General features: G+C 42.4%; 1 non-coding gene across 1 annotated transcript; it reads right to left on the reverse strand.

Moving 5' to 3' along the window:
* Positions 1 to 5150: 5150 nt before the first annotated feature.
* Positions 5151 to 5224, reverse strand: TRNAN-GUU. The gene has a single exon. It is a non-coding gene; the product is annotated as a tRNA-Asn (tRNA).
* Positions 5225 to 5881: the final 657 nt, after the last annotated feature.

Here is a 5881-nt window from a genome sequence, read left to right on the forward strand (position 1 = left end):
CTGGCAATTGTATTTCAGTTAGGTGTGCTAAAATTCTGAAGCATCCGTTCCTTCAAAGACTACAGTTCTCAGAATTCTCTAATGAGTAGGAATGGCCATAAAACCAGTTTATACCTGTGGTATTGGTATGCCTTTTGAATATAAGAGCCCTGATGGATCGGTCACATCTCATCCAGCACTCTCTTCTCACAGCAGCCAGCCAGAGGCCCACAAGGAGTCCACAAACAGCACCTTGGCACAACATCACTTTCTCCACCTGTGATTCCCAGCTAATGCTGTTTGAAGGTATACTGACTCTAATAGTAAAGGTAGAACATAGCCATGACTTGCAAATATTGCTAGTCTTAGCTTCCATTATTTTATCGAATCCACTTCTTAGGCCATCCAAGTTGGTGGTCATGCCTACTTCTTGTCAGAGTGCACTCCATAATTTAGCTATGTATGGCGTGAATAAGCATTTTCTTTTGCTTGTCCTGAATCTTTCAACATTCTGCTTGATTAACATATTACTTGGATAGGTAAAGGTAAAGGTCCAGTCGTGGACGACTCTGGGGTTGCGGCGCTCATCTCGCTTTACTGGCCGAGGGAGCCGGCGTACAGCTTCCAGGTCATGTGGCCAGAATGACTAAGCTGCTTATGGCGAACCAGAACAGCGCACGGAAACACCGTTTACTTTCCCACCGGAGCGGTACCTATTTATCAGCTTGCAGTTTGATGTGCTTTCGAACTGCTAGGTTGGCAGGAGCTGGGACCAAGCAATGGGAGCTCACTCCGTCGCGGGGATTCGAACCGCCAACCTTCCAATTGGCGAGCCCTAGGCTCTGTGGTTTAACCAACTGGGCCACCCGCGTGGATGGGGATTGTAAATGGTGTTAAGATAGAAATGATTTTTATGTTTAAAGTACCATGCTTTCAGAAAACATAGGCTTTAAAAATGTGTAATATGGCAAAGAGCTAGAATAGCTTCCTCAAATGCCTGTTGGGTGCATTAATAATATTTACTGATAGTGATGTAGAAGTGAAACTGTGTGCAAAGATTTTCTTCCCCTTGGCAATTTTGTTTAGGAAAATACATGACCTAATTAAGATAAAAGGGATAACAACCTCTGAAATTGTTATTCTGGAAAATAAAGAGCACTACTTTAATGGGACTTAATTTCATCATTAAATATTTTAAATGCTTTTTTATAAAAAGTTGCATTGTTATTTGAAACAGGCTTCAAATATATGCACTGTGACACTTTCCACAGCTTTATAATTAGGAAGAAATTAGTGTTAATGAAACATTTAATATTATTTATTGTGAGGAACCAAAATTAAAATGCTTTCCTATGGGGGTTTAATTAACATTAGCACTCCTTTTCCACTTCAGCTCATAATATGAGCCATGCTCTAGAATGGATTTTGCCCCTAGCCCTAAAAAGGCAGACACAGAAAATAGTATTTATATATATAGTATTTATATATTTCATTTTATAAGATAAGGAACATAAACACACATCTAAAAAGACATACAAAACACAAACAGCTCTTATATCAACTTCACATTTTCCCTTTAATATCTTGAGGGGACTTCCTCTGACCTCCCCTTCCGGGGTTTCATTACAAATCTACTTTTAGCAGTTTCCTAATTTAAACATCAGTTCATTTTCATATTTTATACTATTAATTTATTATCCTTTATATTCTCCTTTAATAATTTATCAAAATCATAATACCCAGAAAATAGTATTTAAATAATAATTACATGTACACACCAATGCTGAAATTTGCAGCAGCCATACATAATCCAATATACAAGGGCAGACCTTCATGCCAACCAATAAGAGCAGTACCTTCATCATCTACAAGGGCAGCCAGCCCCTTCATTCATTGGGAGTAATAGCAGCACACACGCATTCTATACATGCACAGAAACCCAAGGGCTATTGCATTACCATATGAATGTGCATCCAATCAAAGGTTCAAATCAACATCATCTAGTACCCAAGAAGGCTCACACCAGAGCACTGGACTGAAAGCCTGAAAAAAGCATGTGTGAACAAAAAAGAATCATCCCAATTTTGGTTCCCAAGTCGGTAGATGGTATGACATGGCAGCTCCATTTGACTACCATGTTGCTGGAAGACATGTCCTCTATTTATAAGTGGAAGGTGGCTCATTAGGGTGAACACGTCACTGTCCTCTCCTGCCTGCCTTACTCACAACAACCAGACAGAGGTGTGGCTCTGCTTCTCATTGGCTCTGGCTCCACCTACTATTAGTCTGAATGCCCTTTGCCCTTTCTGTCCCAATGGGCACCAGTCACCACCAATTCTGCCATCAATTTAGGTAGGGAAGGAGTTGCCAAGGCCCTAAAAGGCTTCCCCTAGATTAGGCTATTTTATTTCTCCTCATGAGGCACTCACTAATGCCAGTCCTCCTATGGTATGAATGTGATAGCCTACTGTCAGGGATGGAGAAACTCTTGCCTGCAGACTGTGCATGGCCTTTAGTGCTTCCCTCCCAGCCCCAGACCTGTGCAGCCAGTAGGACTTTCTAAAAAGCCTCCTTGGTGCCAATGGAAGCTTTCCTAAAGCCTAATTGCCCTTCATGGGGAGTTTTATTTGGGTGGGGAGAGCACAAGTAGGTAGGATAAACTCAACTCCCCTCTCTTCACGTACTGTGACCCACCTCCCCATATTCACACACACCCCGTGCAGCAGTTACTCTTTTTAAAAACATCCAGTATTGTCAATGGAGGCTTTTTAAAAGGCTAATTGCCACGCAGGGGGGTTGCAGCATGCAAAGAAGAGAGAGATAACCTATTGCAACATATTGATTTATTCCAGCCTCAGAACTATGTAATAAAACTGTATAGCAATTCCTATGCTTAACCCTAACTGGTGTTTATGGTGGGTTCTTTTCTTGCTTGGTCAGGAGTCAAGTAATCTACGACTTCTCTGTTGAAAGGAAACCAGGAATAATCACTGACTTGAGAAATTATCACCAGCTTCTAAAATGCAAATATCTCTGTGCCATCTTACCATAAGTAGTGCAAATGAGCATCATCCCCAGCCATTCTTCACCTTCTTTCTGTTCCTCGTTGTGAATGAGATAATCTTGTGTGAAACTCTGAAAGTGTACCAAAGTTTCCTCATAGACACTCAGTTGGGAAAATAAGTGAAGCAGATGGTTCCCCGTGTCATGCTTCATAAAGCAGGTAAAGAGTGCACTGATCTCTTAACAGTTTCCCCAGCTGACAACCTCATTACTAAAAATGGTTTTCTTACAGGCTAGTTCAGCAAAACCATGAGTTATCCATAGCAGAGGTGGTCGTTGGTCAACACACACCAACGCATACACAAACTGGTCACATCCAAGCTAGATTACTGCCATGCTCTCTCTATGAGGCTGCCATCAAAGACTGCTTGGAATCTTCAGATAGTACAAAATGCAGCCACCGGAATGCTACTAGGGGGATACGGATTTGCTAATATTACACCCAAATTATAATGGTGATGTTGATGATCATGATGTGTTTCCCATAAGTCTCAAGTTGTTTGCATACAATTAAAACAAGTAAAAAATAGGTTTTAAAACAATACAAATGAACCTCCAAGGCATAGACCCATTCCCCATCTCCATCCCCCAGAACCTAGCAAAACATGTAAAAAAAAATGTACTAGGTTTGCTTAAAACCCTCTGAAATTGTTTATTAGACTTTAAAGCATACATAGGGAACCTGTGGGTCTCCATGCTGATTTGGAGATCCAAGTTCTGATGGGCCCCAGTCAGCATGCTCAGTGATCGGGAATGATGGGAGTTCTGAAAGGCCTCCTGTCTGAAAGGCCACAGGCTCTCTATCCATACAAGAGGTTCCCCATCCACAAACATATAAACCTTTCCATGCACTAAGATCATTCCCTGATCCTTATCTCTGGTCCACCACTAAGAAAAATCAGATTATCAGATACTAGGGGCAAAGACTTTTCAGTGGCAACTCCCTACGTCTTTGACACTTTCTTTGCTGAGAACTGAGAACTTTCAAATGGATCCGTAAAACATTTTCTTCTTTTATAATTTCATCAAGACTTTATTATTGACTCACTACACTTCTATCTTATGTCAAGGTATGGATAGTTTTGATATTCCTTGTATAAATGTTTTATACAAATTTATTATTTTGTTCGTCACCTTGTGAGGGTTTGGCCCTAAAAGGTTGTGTTTTTTTAATTTACCGGTATTTATTTTTAAAATGAAATTTGTGGGCTTGAGCCAACCCCCAAAGCAAATTTAACTCCACCTTGATTAAAAACTGACAGGGCCACCTAAAGCTGGGTAAAATGTTTCAAAGACATCCATATCACAGGTGCCATCTGGCGCCGAAGATTGTGGGTGCCCGCAATGATGGGCTTCAACTTTGCCCGTTGACTTGGGGGGGCAGCCCCCACAAATATAAAATACCTCAGGTATTTTACTCTCTCTTCTTGGGCCGTGACTTTCAACAGAAAGGAGTAATGAAAAGACTACCTGTGTCCCAAGTCTTTTCGGCTCCCTGCCCAATGTCTCATAGTCCCTTGCTATGTGTTGCTATCATTTGTACCCACATGAATGAGAAAGAAGGGGTAGTGGTCAGTGGGCTTTATAAGACTTGGCAACTTCTCTGCCACACCGTGAATCTTTGCACCCGGAAGTCAGCACACCTCCCATGGCATCCTGTTTCCTTCACACACTACTGCCTCTGTTCCCCTCAGTGAGGAGTCACCTTCTGCTTCCTGGGGACATTTACTGTTTTTTTCATAATGCCAGCAGTATGCATAGAAGGCACTAACAAGGGAAACAATGGAGAGAGAGAGGAGCAAAGGCAGGAGCATACCATTCAAAAGACAGATTAATTGCTCAGCTTCACCAGATTGTGACTTCTAAGCATCCGAGTGCATATGCTCCAGAAACAGGAAAGCCTCACTGCGTAATGAGGACCGAAAAAGGGTGAAACATTTGTTACCAACCCCAGACTACTGCTTGGAGAATAAAGTGGCCCCATAGCATACAAATGTGGGAAAGTTCTGCTCCCCAGCTTGCATTTTCTGCTTCCTAAAGATTATCAATAATGTGGGGACCTAACTGGTATACTTGAAGTTACCCACTCTGGCGCCTCATTGCAGGCAGATGTCTGGGTGGGCTCGAACCACCAACCTTCTGGTTAACAGCCGGACGTGCTAACCAATTGCGCCACAGAGATGGGTGGCGGTGTGGTCTAAACCACTGAGCCTCTTGGGTTTGCTGATCAGAAGGTCGGCGGTTCAAACCCCCATGACAGGGTGAGCTCCCGTTGCTCTGTCCCAGCTCCTGCAAGCCTAGCAGTTTGAAAGCACACCAGTGCAAGTAGATAAATAGGTACCACTGCGGCAGGAAGGTAAATGGTGTTTCTGTGCGCTCTGGTTTCCATCACAGTGTCCCGTTGCACCAGAAGCGGTTTAGTCATGCTGGCCACATGACCTGGAAATCTGTCTGTGGACAAACACCAGCTCCATTGGCCTGAAAGCCAAGATGAGCACCACAACCCCATAGTCACCTTTGACTGGACTTAACCATCCAGGGGTCCTTTTTACCTTTACCTTACTTGAAGTTACATCCACAAATATATCTTTGTGCAGTTCTGTGCTAAATTTATAGTGATTTCCCACTATGCTGCTCAAGATTCCTAGACACATAATGTTTCCTAATGGGGTAACGGTCTCCCATATTGTATTCCTCATCTATTCTATGTATATTATATGAGAAAGAACAGGGCAGTGGAATGAATTCATGGGGATGTTTATCAATGGCAATTAGTCATGTTTGTGTTTGTGTCTCGGTCAGGTCTGAGCAGGAGGAGCACATATTTGAGCAATGAAGT

This window comes from Lacerta agilis, chromosome Z (genome assembly GCF_009819535.1).
Source record: "Lacerta agilis isolate rLacAgi1 chromosome Z, rLacAgi1.pri, whole genome shotgun sequence".
Classification (NCBI taxonomy): Eukaryota; Metazoa; Chordata; class Lepidosauria; order Squamata; family Lacertidae; genus Lacerta; species Lacerta agilis.